Here is a 13,595-nt window from a genome sequence, read left to right on the forward strand (position 1 = left end):
ATTGAATAAATGAATAATATAGATAGCCTATGTCAGTTCAAGTCAATTTTACCACCGAATGAAGAGCAAAATAACTTCCAGACCTGAAATTTTTTTGGATTTCAAAATGAACAAGAGGGCTTCCCTGGTGGCGCAAGTAGTTGAGAGTCCGCCTGCTGATGCAGGGGACACAGGTTCGTGCCCCGGTCCGGGAAGATCCCACATGCCGCGGAGCAGCTGGGCCCGTGAGCCATGGCCGCTGAGCCTGCGCGTCCGGAGCCTGTGCTCCGTAACGGGAGAGGCCACAACAGTGCGAGGCCCGTGTACCACAAAAAAAAATACGAAAAGAAATTTAAAATTTTTTACTTTATTTGCATATTGGATCTTTTCCTTCCTTAAATTCTTGACAGTTATACTGATGATGATCCCAGTAGTAACATGATGAAAAAAAATTATCTACCAACAAGAGAAATGATTTAATCCAGTTTCCTATTAAGTCATAATAGAAATCTGCAGTGGGGGAATGTCTTAAATCAAATATAGACAAAAATATTCTATCACCCCTGTAATCATTTTAATGGGATAAATATTTACTTTGGGAAGATCACTCAAACGTTTCATCCTGGAACATTTAAATGTTTAATCATGTCATAAGAACATTTTGAGTAGTACTTTTGGGATTTGCAGACAGGTAACAAATGCACTCCCACCTCTGATACAGGTTATATTTTTGAAACAAAATACATATTTCATGGAGATTGATTCATCTGCCATGGATTTTATTTTCTTTGAAGTTTTGAATATTTATACTGAGGGATGAAATTTTGTTTTGTTTTTGTCCCAGGCCATTTCCTTCCAATTTTAATTACTATGTTTATTACATAATGTCCTTTATATAGACATCTGACCTTTTTCCCCTCCAGGCTAACATTTTTAAAGATATTTAAAAGAAGGATGGCAAGAAAACTTCAGAAAAATTTAATACATGCAGAATGACTTCATGATGTACGTAGGTATTACTCCACACTGTTGGAAAACAATAGAAAATAGTTTGAATCTTAAGTAAATATATGTGATAATTTTGTTTTTTTTTTTACTCATGGAGTGTATTGTGACTCTTGCTCAGGAGTGACTCTCATTACCATTAAAATATGAATAAATTAATTCAATGCATATTATTTCAGTACCCATGTATATGACTCTTCCTTCAAGGTGTTTGGTTTTTTAAACTGTCATTCCTCTATCCATCTAGCTATAGTTCCATTTGTTAAATACTGTAATATATGTAATAAATAAAAAATAAAATTCTGCTAGAGAAATGAATAAAGAATTACTTTATGAATTAGATGTGCCTTTAATAGGGTCTTGAAAGTAGAGTAGGACTTACAGGACACAGATGAATTGAGTATTTGAAGCTGGGATAATAGCATGATCCAAGATCATGCTAGAGATATGACAAGTCATAGCATGATCCAGGAGTGACAAATAAGTATGGATATTTTTATTGGAGTATGACGTGTAGAGTTATAATGGAGAGAAATTGGACCAAATAAATAGACTAGGGTCAGATTATGAAATACCTTTAATTCCATACTAAGAAGCTTGAATCTGATTATATAGGCCATTAAAAACTTTATTTTGAGTACAGCTAACTGATCAGAATTTTGTTTTAGAAGATTCAATTAATAATATACCATAGGAGCACTGGAAATCAAAGGAGCCCAATGGCCAAGACTGATCATTCATCAAATTTCAAAAGGACAGTGGCATGTTTAATATTTCCTAATTTTTGTATATTATAATGTAATTTAATTGCTGAGCCCAAGAGTTTTTTATTGAAATCTTTCTGAGCAATAAATGTAACTCAAAAGAAAGATTACTCAGTTCAAAGTACCATCTATTTGTATTTGTCAAGTATGATCAAAGTTGATTTTTCTCTTTCATTTTTGTCTACAGCAGAGCTGAAAACCCTACCTTAAATATGAATCCTATGAAACCCTTAAAATTTTATAAATATATAACAAACTGTGTGGACTTATTCAATCGGATAACAAAAGAACAGCTAATAGTTACAGGCAATTAAAAAGAAAAAAAAAATGAACAGCTACTTTATGTCAAGCACCGCACCAAGCACCTTTAAGCAAGTTTGTCCTCATGGCAAGCTGAGGAGATGGCTGTTATCTTTAATAGGTGAAAAACCTGGGCATAAAGAACTGATGTAACTTGCCCGTAGTCTAGGCCCTCAGCGGTGTAGCAGTTGTCTGCCTGATGCCATGACTGTGCTCTCTTCATTTTAGTTCCATTTCCTTATTTACAGTCTTCAATACCAATGTGCAATGGAGAGTTCACAGGGAAGTTATACTAATATTTCTAAATTGAAAATAGGGTTGAAATTAGAGTTGAATGTGATTATTTATGCCTAAGTGAATAGTTATGAACAGTTCTTCAGTACCATATATAGTCATCTCATTGCCATTATTTTATTATTATTATCTTTGTGACTTCCTCTGCTGCAGTATCTAATACTGAGACTATTGTTTTTTGATCCGTATATAGATGATTTGCCTTTACCTCAAATAACCTTTATTTCATTGCTACATATTGTGCAGTTAACCTAGGCACTGGGCAGAAGGCACAAAACTTGCCATGCTAACATGCTGATACCAATTGGAAAATACTTTAATTTCTATATACTTATAAAAGTCACCTTCATATGTGACGGTCATTTTATTAATCTGTAATCACTGTTAAACACAGAATATAACAAGATAGTTCTAGATATATGGTCTATCTCACCATACATTTCCATTAAGTTTGATAAAAAGGTACTTTTGCTATTTTTGAGTAGTAAATAAAATACATTTTGTTTTTTAAACGCTGTCTGTATTAAGCTCTAACAGTAGTTTACTTTTAAACCTATGACAGACTACTTATAGTTATGTTATATACACAGATTTAATCCCATTTTATTCATAATCTACATTTTGTAATTCACTGTAGTCCTTATGTATTCTTTTTTTTTGTTTGTTTTGCGGTACGCGGGCCTCTCACTGTTGTGGCCTCTCCCGTTGCGGAGCACAGGCTCCGGATGCGCAGGCTCAGCGGCCATGGCTCACGGGCCCAGCTGCTCCATGGCATGTGGGATTTTCCTGGACCGGGGCACGAACCCGCGTCCCCTGCATCGGCAGACGAACTCTCAACCACTGCGCCACCAGGGAAGACCCCGTATGTATTCTTAAGAAATGTCACAGTTCTCCAAGTATTTGATCAAAGTTTTTGTTCAATTAAAATGGAGCAGAAAAAAACTTGAATAAATTCCATTTACCTCATTTTTTTCCGCCCCAAAACTGCCAACCCATTTTTTTCCTACTTTCTCAAGCCCTCCCAACCAGCCCTTCTAATTCAAGTTATTGGTACCACCATCTACCTAGTCACTCCAGCCAGAAACAAAGGAACTCCTCTTATTTCCCTTCTCCTCCTCATCCCAGCATGTGCCATTAAGTCCTATTGTTACCACGAGCCAGGTCTACTTCTTTGTTTCACCTCTAGTGTATTCCGCCATCAGAGGCTACCTCTTTTTCGCACCACCATACCTTCCCAGGGTAGGTGGTCACCTGCTTCCCTTGCTGTCTTGTTTGAGATGTAAGTTCAAACATTTCATTCCAATTAAAACTCTTTAATGGCTTCCACAGAGTACTTGAAAAAAAAAATTAGACTTTTAACCTTGGCCAGTAAACCCTCCCCTTTTGTCACTCTCTTACTAGCTTACTATACACCAACCATGGAAGTCTTCTTGCAGTTTCTTCTTTTCTTACTCAAGAAAGAGGCTTCTAGTGTGGAAAGCTTTCTTTGCATTAACTTGTCTCCCTCAAGAATCTGCATGCTCCGTGTGCGATGGAGATACTTTTATTCTCCAATGTATTACCAATGTTTGGTTTAAAAAACAGGGTTATCAAGGATTAAAACTACAGATTAAGGGCTTCCCTGGTGGCGCAGTGGTTGAGAGTCCGCCTGCCAATGCAGGGGACACGGATTCGTTCCCCTGTCCGGGAAGATCCCACATGCCGCGGAGCAGCTGGGCCCGTGAGCCATGGCCGCTGAGCCTGCGCGTCCGGAGCCTGTGCTCTGCAACGGGAGAGGCCACAAGAGTGAGAGGCCCGCGTACCGCAAGAAAACAAGCAAACAAAGAAACAAAACAAAACAAAACTACAGATTAAGAAGAAGATTTTAGAGAACTCGAAGTCATTGGATAAATGTTAAAGGATCTTGATCTGATAAATAACATGATATTGAATTAATCTTAAGAGAAGTCAGTTCTATAGTTAGAAACAAATCCAACAGTTAATGACTTCCAGTAATTGAATTATGCACATTTAAATTAATCATCTCATTTACCATGCACAATTTTAAATAATTTTATAAGATAGGCATTGCCATTTCAATTTAGAATAGAGGAAATGACCAGTCTAAGGTCATCGAACTTTTATGTGGCTGAGCCAAAATTTTAGCCTAGGGATCTGATTCTAATTTCATTGGTCTTTTCATTTTTTCACAGTAGCAATGGCCACATGAGAAGGAAAAAGGTTGTAACCAGTCTAAGTGATAGTGAAAATAAGAGGGAGTCATTGGGATGAGAATATTTGGAGAATAAAGATCCTAACATCTGGGTAGGGAGTAAGAGAGAGTCATCAAATTTTTCATTGTTAAAAACTTCCATGTCTTAACAATATGGTTGGGCTATTTAATAGTATTGGCTGGCTAAAGCAGCATGCAAAGTACATGGTCAACAGGAATGGGTGAAAAGAGAAATGAAAAAAGTGAGTACAATCTATTTGAAACATATGATTGCTCTATTTGAAATATGTGACTGCAGGCACTCAAAACATACTGTAATATTGAGGGAAAGATGGGTAAATTTGGGTTAGCTTTTGAGTGTCCATTATTAATTTAGTACTATATATAGAAAAATTAGAGCAAGTAGATAAACTGACATGTTAAGGAAGATAGTAAAGCAAATTGCTACTTTGAAACACAGGAGACAAATCAGTAAAATGAAAGCTTATCTTGTGAGTAAATTCAACAACAGAACCTTAGATGAGGCAGGTAAAGATTCCACAGGGCTCAGAAGTGTCCTTCATATTACTGGGCCCAGAGCTACATTTGCAATAAAATAATTCGATTTGAATCCCAGCAAATAGTGTTCATTTGTGAAATACTGATACTGTTGGCCACATACATGTACTGATTTTTTAAATTGTCAATTTATATAAGTCCATCTAAAGTAATAGAGGTGTGATAAAAATAATAATGAAAATGAAAGCTTTGCCAAAAGTGATAATAGACAATACTAAGTAAAGGAATAACTGAAAGTACTCATACATTGAATAGTTACTAAAAAGAAGGATAAGTGTACTACTTCAGGACATGATGTGAGATCCCCTTGAGTTTATGCTTTAAGAAGAACATATATTTAAAATAATAAAGATTAAAGAACCAACACTCCAGAATCCAAAGCTTTCCAGATTTCTTCCTTGAATTTTACTGAGAACACCAGTGCTATGTTTTTGCTCCCTCTTTTCTTCTATAACATATTGAGATTTAAAAAAAAAAACTAAGCTACATAAAACTCCAGAGGTTAGGAAATACATCTCCTACTAGATTTGTTTTTGTGAGACATAATTCTGACTTTCTATATTTTGATTATTAAATTTATTTTCTGTTTTATACCTACACATATTTATATGAAAACATACATGAGTTTATATATCTGTATATATATTTTCAAAATTTGAATGACAAAAGCTTAAATTTTTTTAAAATTACACTTAGCCTATATCCACTAGAGTATCATTAACTTTTCCAATGTATTGTAATTGTGCCTGGAAATTGTACCAGGTTACTAGAGAATTGCCCTTGAAATTACAAAATGTATCAACAATATTTAATAATGCATTTTCACATAGATTTATTAGCACAAGAGTATTCAAAACCCATTAACAACCTAATTATTTCTGTGTTCACATGACAATATTTTATTAACCATCATTTAAAAACTTTTGAATGTTGAAAAGAATAAAAGAAGCAGCTTTTTAAAAAGCCATAATCCAAGTTATTTGTTTTTAGGTTATGGGTAATGTTTTTATGAATAGAGGTTGCCTATTTTGCCTAATTTGTTTTTGGAATTGTGTTATGAATATAAATATGTACATTCATTTCAGTATATTTATTACTTACATATCATCAGTTCATTTGAACACTCAGTACATTTGTTAATACCATCAATGTTTGAGTGATTTGCTATCATTTTCTTCAGATGTAACCAATTTTTCTCTGATATCAATTCAATATTGTTAAACTACTCAATTTTTCTTTAATAATACAGCACAGCTATTAACTCTGTCTGGGGGAGAACCTATATGCCTCACGAATTACTTTAAAAAGAATTCAGATTTCTATTTTGATTCAAAGACATACTGAAATTCAAATGAGTCAATAGTATGTTGCCATACAAATCCTTATTAACATCTTCAAGGATAAATAGATATGATAGATAGTAATTAGTATGTTATCTATAATTTGCTTCTAATTTATTTAAGGGAGAGTAAAAGTAGTTTGTTCCCTTAGAACTGTTAAGTACCCCTTTATAATTGTGTTTATGCTCTTAATGTGCAATATCTATTAAAAATATTTGACAAGGTAGAAAATACTACCTAGTAATAATTATACTGATATATAAAGCATTACTGATGATTCAAAGTGGCATATATGTTTTCTACCCTCTTAAATATAGTTTATATGAAAGGATTCAATATTTATTTGTGCCAGACATTGTACATTGCACTAGGGAAAGAAATTATTCACAAAACAGACCTAAGTCCTGATCTTTTTTTTGTTTACCTCAGTAAATGTTTGTGTTATTCAAAGCTCTTGGAACATCTAATTTGACTTTTTGTTAATGAAGCATACAAACAAAACTGTTTCGTTAGTCTGAAAACACACCTTAGATCTACCATATGAAAATCAATGAATATGTGAAAGTAAACTTTAAAAATTAGGTGAGATAAAAATGTACCTATCTACAGCTGTGGAAGTTATAGGATGGAATTTTCCCTTCATCCAGATAAAAATATTGAGGAATGATATCCTGCATGGAATCCTTGAACAGAAAAATGACATGAGCTAAAAACTAAGGAAATGCGAATAAAGTATGGGCTTTGTTGTATCAATATTGGTTCATTAATTGTGACAAATATACTATATGAATGCAAGATGTTAAAAATAGGCCAGCTGGGTGTGAGATATAGGGAACTCTCTGTAGTATCTTCTCAATTTTTCTGTAAATCTAAAACTGATCTAAAATTTTAAAGTTTATTTTAAAAATTAATAACTTTGCAAGAAAAAAATTGAGGATACCAAATTGTGCAGAACTTTAGATGTTAACTCAAGTATTTGAGCAGTTTTAATGATCAGTAGGAAGCCAAATATGTGGGCAGGAGCCTAACATAATGTAGCTATTTAGGGACACCTTTTTCTACGCCTGCACAAATTGTAGGAAGGGAGCGGTAGCTTCCAGGAGACCAATCTGATTCAGTAATTTCCCTATAAAGTGATAAAGGCAGAATTCATGTGGTGGTCAGTGTGAATGGAAAGATAAAGACTTGACATAGTACAAATAAGTAATTAACAGTATTTGGCAGTTTATTGGATATGAAACCTAGCAGAGAAACAAAGTCTGGGTGATTTAGAGGAGAGATGTATAACATAATAAACTGAATATAGAATAAGAAAGTAATATGTAGTTTAGACTTAGAAACTACAGTTGCTGGTGTTGTATTAGATAGAGTAAAAGAAGATATATTTGAGTTCCCAAGGTTAAAAGGAAGTTTAATCATTTCCTCCAGGAATGTCTTATGGTTAAATAATCTGAACTATTTTGAGCAATTAACAAGGAGTGTCTGGAGTTTTTGAGCCCAGAATGTCACTGTGGTCTGTTTCACAACCTCTTGTTTAATTTGTTTGTTTGTTTGTTTTGCGGTACGCGGGCCTCTCACTGTTGTGGCCTCTCCCGTTGCGGAGCACAGGCTCCGGATGCGCAGGCTCAGTGGCCATGGCTCACGGGCCCAGCCGCTCCGCGATATGTGGGATCTTCCCGGACCGGGGCACGAACCAGTGTCCCCTGCATCGGCAGGCAGACTCTCAACCACTGAGCCACCAGGAAAGCCCTCGCAACCTCCTTTTGTCATGATAATGATTGTGCTTTTATTTTAAATGTTAACATTTTCTCAGAAGCTCATAGTGAACCGTAACCTCTTAATGGATAAACTAAGAATTAGGAGTAAAATAGGAAAATTTCCAGCTGCCAGATATCTCTTAATCAGTAATCTCTAATATGTATTCAGAATATTAATTAATGGTTATAATACAAGTCTAAGCATGGCACGTTGCTCAAATTCCAAATTCATTTGACAAAATGAAGTTTTCGCTGGTTAACTTTTATTTTATTCTCCTTTACATTTCTACCCTTGAATATTAAAGGTAATTTTATGTTCTGTATTGCATAAGTGGAAAATAAATTACTTCTGAAACTTTTAAAGAAGGGTAAATGGTTGGAATTATCAAATTTGAAAGTGACCCACAACACACCAGTACTGACTTGAGAGAGAGCACTGAAACATGTTCCCATTGTGTGGAACAGTCCCCTTGATGTCAATGAAGGTTCCTAGAATGTTTCTGTAGGCCTTTTGAAGTCTTCAAATTAGAAATAACTGTTTGATTAAACACAATCTCAATTGGATTTAAATTTGCATTTTATAGACTTGACTGACTCTTTAGGGTCATTCTTATTGAAAGAAATCAACTCTTCATTAACAAAAATTCTAAAATTGTTTCATAGAAAGAATAGCTATGCAGTAGTTCTCTGGGTGGGGGAGGGGACTCACATTCATTGTTGATGTGTATTGTGCTTTTAATTTGGATTCAGTAAAGTGTGACATAATTTTATGATTAAAATGGATAAAAGATGTATACATTTGACTGCTACTTTGACCATGAATACCTGAAAAGAATAATGGGATTTTTGTCCACACAAGAGGATGGGTTACAGACTCTCTTGTGGTGCACTGTTCCCTTATATAACACCATTAGTAGGTCTAAGGCTGAATTTGTGGAGGGTACTCCCTCAGGGAGGGAATCCTGGAGCATGATACATTATTTTCCCTAATCAGGTTAAATATAATCAGGATGGTTAGAATCCCGTGAGAGTATTTGGTCAGGATAAGCTGTGTAGAGAGAGATTGTTCATTTAGATCACTTATAGTGCAGTGGGGTACAGACAGCTTTGGAAAATTTTCCTCTGCTAAAAAAGCTTAGTCCATTCACTCCCTGACCCCCTTTCCATTTTCTCTGAAATCTTTAGAGGTCATGGGCTTTCTTTTTGCACAATTAGGTAAATAGTACATTTATTTATTTATTTTTCTCTTTTCTTTAAATTTATTTTTTATTGAAGTATAGTTCATTTACAATGTTGTGTTTAATTTCTGCTGTACAGCAAAGTGATTCAGTTATATATATATATTTCATATTCTTTTCCATTATGGTTTATTATAGGATATTGAGTATAGTTCCCTGTGCTATACAGTAGGACCTGTTGTTTATACATTCTATATATATTAGTTTGAATCTGCTATTCCCAAACTTCCAATCCACCCCTTCCCCACTCCCCCTCCTTCTTGGCAACCAAGTCTTTTCTCTATGTCTGTGAGTCTGTTTCTGTTTCACAAATAACTTCATTTGTGTCATATTTTAGATTCCACATATAAGTAATATCATATGGTGTTTGCCTTTCTCTGTCTGACTTATTTCACTTAGTATGATAATCTCTAGTTCCATCCATGTTGCTGCAAATGGCATTATTTCATTCTTTTTTATGGCTGAGTAGTATTCCATTGTATATATGTACCATGTCATCTTTATCCATTTATCTGTCAATGGGCATTTAGGTTGCATCCATGTCTTGGCTGTTGTAAATAATACTGCTATGAACATAGGGTTGCATGTATCTTTTTGAATCATAGTTTTGTCTGGATATATGCCCAGGAGTGGGATTGCAGGATCATATGGGGATTAGAGTTCTCTTCTACATTTTCACAGGGCAGGGACCAGGGTGAGGTCAGTGAGTCAGTTGCCTGAGGCCTAGAATTCAAGAGGGCATCAAAATTCTCAGGAATCCAAGTAAACTATATTCGAATGGAATACTTTTCAAAAAATCAAAATTCAATGCACAAACCATGATGAACAAAATATCAAAATTTAGAGGTCAATGCCATGCTGAGGCGTCTTAGAGCCTGAGGCTAAAGGAAAAATTGTGCTCTTTTTAATAGACACAAACTCATCAGTAGTATTTTCAAAATATACCTTTTTGCTTATTTCAATTTTTATTGAGATAATTACCATATTTGACCATTTCTCCTGTCCAAGGGATAATTTTGAATAATTTTGAATTAGCTTAAGCTGACGTAAAATTATAATAAATTAGGTTTGGGTATAAATAAAACGTTTAAATTAAAAATAATACTGTGAATTTTAATACACCAACTTTTCAATTTTTCATTATTTTTTCAACTACTTTAATGTTCTGGAAAAATTCACCATTTAAAAAATACACAAAATCTTGTATATTGAGGTGCACAAGTTTTCCTTTCCTTTTGCCTCAGGCTTCAATATGGTTCATATTGAATATGGCTGATACTGCTTTTTCACTTACCTAGTTCAGAATTTTATATTAGTTAACTATTCTTTTTATGGCTGAGTAGTATTCCATTGTATATATGTACCATGTCATCTTTATCCATTTATCTGTCAATGGGCATTTAGGTTGCATCCATGTCTTGGCTGTTGTAAATAATACTGCTATGAACATAGGGTTGCATGTATCTTTTTGAATCATAGTTTTGTCTGGATATATGCCCAGGAGTGGGATTGCAGGATCATATGGGGATTAGAGTTCTCTTCTACATTTTCACAGGGCAGGGACCAGGGTGAGGTCAGTGAGTCAGTTGCCTGAGGCCTAGAATTCAAGAGGGCATCAAAATTCTCAGGAATCCAAGTAAACTATATTCGAATGGAATACTTTTCAAAAAATCAAAATTCAATGCACAAACCATGATGAACAAAATATCAAAATTTAGAGGTCAATGCCATGCTGAGGCGTCTTAGAGCCTGAGGCTAAAGGAAAAATTGTGCTCTTTTTAATAGACACAAACTCATCAGTAGTATTTTCAAAATATACCTTTTTGCTTATTTCAATTTTTATTGAGATAATTACCATATTTGACCATTTCTCCTGTCCAAGGGATAATTTTGAATAATTTTGAATTAGCTTAAGCTGACGTAAAATTATAATAAATTAGGTTTGGGTATAAATAAAACGTTTAAATTAAAAATAATACTGTGAATTTTAATACACCAACTTTTCAATTTTTCATTATTTTTTCAACTACTTTAATGTTCTGGAAAAATTCACCATTTAAAAAATACACAAAATCTTGTATATTGAGGTGCACAAGTTTTCCTTTCCTTTTGCCTCAGGCTTCAATATGGTTCATATTGAATATGGCTGATACTGCTTTTTCACTTACCTAGTTCAGAATTTTATATTAGTTAACTATTCTTTTTTTTAATTCTATTTTATTTTTTTAATACAGCAGGTTCTTATTAGTTATCTATTTTATATATGTTAAGTAGTTAGTGCATTTAAAAGTTCTTTGGAAAAAGTGTTTGTATACAGCAAGTATAATAAACTTTCCATTTTTGTACTAGTCAATACATAATAACACAATTTTTATTTATCTATTTTTTGGTCAGGGAAAAACAAGGTTAGTGACTATTATATCTGAGGCTGATCATTCTCTTTAATTCAAAATTTGTTTTTTTTTTTGCAAATACTAATTTAATTATCAGTTACAGTTGCCTAAATATTTGCAGAAATGCTGTATATATAAAGTTGCTTTAATATATCATCAAATACACAGGAGACTTGAAACTTTCTACAACTTCATAATGGATGTTAGGTCAGGAATCAGTATACTCAGTTCTAGTCTTGGTTCAGTAGTATACCAGTTGCATATCTGTGTCTTTGACTCTAACCTTAACTTGCTGGTTCTTAAATGCCTTATCTATAAATGGAAGGACCAAACCAGATTATCTCTAATATACCTTATCACCCTATAATGTTCTATTACACACAGACATAAGGAAACTGAAAAGTTTTGCCGCTGTAAGACTGATTTTGCAGCCTCTACTTGAATTCTGATGATTATTTTCTCAGTATAGAAATACGATTAATTTTACATAGGTAATAGCAATAAGAATTCATTAGAGAGAGAATTTATTTGTACTGTCCCAAATTCTCAGCAACCCTGTTGTTGCTAAATGATAAGGATGATGACATATTAATAAATATTTCTGAGCAATAAGGTTCATTTATATAACACATTTTTACTGAGTATTTATAATAAGCCAGATACATTGTAGAAAGAGTAGACAGGAGTCCTCATGGAGAATATGGCTTTCTAGCCACCAAACGAAAATCAAATGGGGCAGTAGAGCCATGAAGGAAATGAGGAAGTACAGCCGGGTAGCTCTCTGGAGAAGAGTTCCAAGCAGAGAGAATGACTAGTGCAGTGTCTGCTAGTCTGGTGTATTGAATAAAAAGCACAAATTCCAACACGGCTAGGGCAGAGGAGGTGAGTTTGAGGCAAAGGAGGTGTCTGATAAGGAGAGAAGATGGTAGATGGACAGTATTAGGACCATAATGGAGAGGACACAATTCCTGCTTATTTATCTTACTGATGATGCTTATGATCTGTTTATTGAAAGAATCATTGAAATAGGGTTCTCTTATAGTAAAATACAAAACTTTTGTGGGAGTTATAGATTATAATCAAACTTGCCTGGAGCTAAACTTTGTAAACATATTTGCATAGTTTCTCGTTAGGTGTCTTTAAATGTATCTGTCTATCTCTATTTCTGTCTATATCTGTATCTATACCTATATCCCTTAACACCTAGCAATATATATTGAGCAAATCCCTGATCACTTAATTTCTTCAAAAGAAGTAGTCTGATTCATCTCAGCATTTAAACTCAAAATTCAAAACTCTGGTTGAACAGTTCTTTATTGAAGCATAATTCTATTTTGGGGAAATTGTATGTAATACACATACACACATATTTTATAAATATTTTGATAAATAATGGGCTATTCCAGTGATCTCATGGGCAACATACTGTTGAAGATATCTTTTACAATAATATCACATTATTTTCCTAAGAAGTGATCCTAGGAGCAAATTATTGTTTCAGAGAATATAAATGTTTCTTAAAGTTCTTGATAAAAAATAAAACTTTATAGGATTTAAAATAAAATTAATAAGCTATAGATTTCTCAATTTTTTCACATGCAAAACCTGCCCATTTTCCATGATATCCATAAAGGAAATGTTCTGAAGGAAATATAACTAGCTTTTCATATTTCATATTTAACTAGGTTTCAGGAATCATGTATGAAAAAAATAATTATTTTAATTTTTAGACCAGCATCTTAACCATATTCCTGC

General features: G+C 33.9%; 1 protein-coding gene across 1 annotated transcript in view; it reads left to right on the forward strand.

The window, feature by feature from the left end:
* PCDH17 (protocadherin 17) overlaps positions 1–13,595 on the forward strand; it is a 101,729-nt gene that overhangs the window by 45,860 nt on the left and 42,274 nt on the right. The window lies entirely within an intron of this gene.

The sequence above is a fragment of the Lipotes vexillifer genome, unplaced genomic scaffold, assembly GCF_000442215.2.
Source record: "Lipotes vexillifer unplaced genomic scaffold, Lipotes_vexillifer_v1.1 scaffold642, whole genome shotgun sequence".
Taxonomy (NCBI): domain Eukaryota; kingdom Metazoa; phylum Chordata; class Mammalia; order Artiodactyla; family Lipotidae; genus Lipotes; species Lipotes vexillifer.